Source organism: Acyrthosiphon pisum, chromosome A1 (assembly GCF_005508785.2).
Source record: "Acyrthosiphon pisum isolate AL4f chromosome A1, pea_aphid_22Mar2018_4r6ur, whole genome shotgun sequence".
Taxonomy (NCBI): Eukaryota; Metazoa; Arthropoda; class Insecta; order Hemiptera; family Aphididae; genus Acyrthosiphon; species Acyrthosiphon pisum.
This window is the reverse complement of record NC_042494.1, coordinates 150961685-150964072: the sequence shown is the minus strand read 5'-3', so window position 1 is coordinate 150964072 and position 2388 is coordinate 150961685.

Sequence of the window (2388 nt, the reverse complement as noted above, 5' to 3'; positions counted from 1 at the left end):
CGTGAATATAGGAATGATCTGATGATGTTTAAGATGACTGTGGGTGTATTAAGGCATTTTATTTTGTAAAGTAGACCGTCATGCCAGACCTTATCAAATGCATTAGCTATATCTAGGAAAGCTACTACGGTGTGTTCTTTTTTTTCGAACCCATTACTTATGTGTTCTGCAATACGAATATAGCTTGTGGCGTGCCGAATGCAGGGTCAGCCGTCCCTAAACCTGCGGGTATCTTTAAATTAGATGCCATTATGGGCATTGATGATACATTTGTAGTAAATTTAGGTAAAACAAAAAATTTAAATTAAGAAATAATCTGAGCCTCTTGATTTAATGGTCATGTTTACTATGTGTGACGATATGTGTCGATTCATTGATGCCCAACACAGCACACGATGTTCTCGTGCGTTATAATCGTTAATGCTGTGCTATAGCTTCTGTAATAAAATTATGCAAAAATCCGCTCTACAATCTACACGACACTGTATAGGTTTGCGATTAACATCGTAAGCGTTAAGCTGTCGATATCTATCTATCTATATATCTAATTTGACTATTTTTGTTTTTACGGTAAGCGTACTCGCTCACTGATACTGCTGAATTAGTGCTATTTTCGCCTTCCTTCCCTTCGTCATGGTCAATAATCACATAAGTGTGCGAGGCAGCCTGAATTGTTGGTTAGTCGAAACGCGATAGATGTAATAATCAATTATGTGGACGCGAACATATTGTGCAGCGCCTCGGTTGACCTTTAGCCATAGACGCAACTAGGGTCAAATTTTTGGGGGGCTAGAATTGTATTGCTTCACCCCGCACACCTGCATAACTAATAAACTAACAAAAAGATGGATACTGACAAATAAATAAATATATACACAAATAAATTCAAATGATATTAAAATATTTTTATATTTAGATTAATTTAATATTCAATATTAAATCAATACTAATTGTCTATTAGCTACAACAAATTTGTCAATAATTGTCTTGTCTCCAAACTATTTGTTACATCTCTTTCAATATTTATTATTGATAAATTTGAAAATCGATCTTGTTTCATCGTGTTTCTCTATCAAGTTTTTAATCTCCGAATTGATGAAAAAGAACATTCGCAGGTTGCCGAACTATCAGGTATTGTAAATGCTGCATGTATAAATTTATATAGATTTGGGACAATTGGATAGGTTAGATGTGATTACTTATTTGATATCATCGATATAAAAATTCTCTTTAATTAGGCAATTTTTTTCAACAAGTATCACTGATTTCTAATGTAATAAACGTAATGCGTTTAACTCATGTTTATTTTGTTTATAGAATGTGCAACATTGATAATAACTGAAATAATAAAAATATTTATATTTTTCATAGCTTGAGCTCGGTTATTCGATTTATTTGATCAGCGATCGCTAAGCTTAGGAACGACGGACTACGATAAAGAGTGTGAGCTTGCTGAAGACTTGAATATTGGCTGCTTGATGTATTCAAAAACTTGTTGACCTCTGAGAGGCACTTGTATGGGCTTTTTCTTCTTCTGGCATTTATTACTCTTGAAGAGTTTTCACCATCATCACGATCTGCCTCCATTCTTCCCTGTTATGAACTATTGTTCTCACCTCTAATACTCATATTTTCTTGAGATCTTCCACTGTTTCCAACCATCTCTTTCTAGGCCATCCAGGAAGCCTCTTCCCTGCAGGTATCCATTCCAGCACCGCCCTAACTGTCTCTTCCTCATTTCTGCACATTACGTGACCAAGTCATTGTATTCACTGGCCATTTATAAAGCTACTAACTGGTGTCAGTCCCAACTCATCCTGTAGTTTCCGATTCAATTTTCTTTTCCACGCACCTGTTTTGTTATCAATGATAACTTATCATTGATAGGACCACAAATTATTCTCCATATTTTATTTTTGAACGTCCTTAGTCTCCTTACTGTATTACTAGTGGTTGTCCAGGTTTTGCATCCATAAGTTAACGTGGGTCTTATTACCGCGGTGTACAACCTTGCCTTTGTTTTCTTTGAAAATAATTTTGATTTCAGAAACTTACTTAGTGCGAAGTGCATCTCCATGTTTTAGACCAGTCTTTACTTCAAATTCTTCCGGCAATGTATTATCCACTCTTACTTGATATTGGGTATTCTCCATACACATTTTGGTTAAACCTATTAAATTCTATGGGATACCAACTTCATCCATTATATTGTACAGACTTTCCCGATCTACACTGTCATAAGCTTTCTTGAAGTCAATAAATAACTGCCAAATGTTTTGCCTGTATTCGTATTTTTTACTTGTATGGACAGCAAACAAAATAGTAGTAAATTATATTCTCACTTAAATTTCAAATTCGTATTCGTGTATTCGAATATAGCATTGTCTA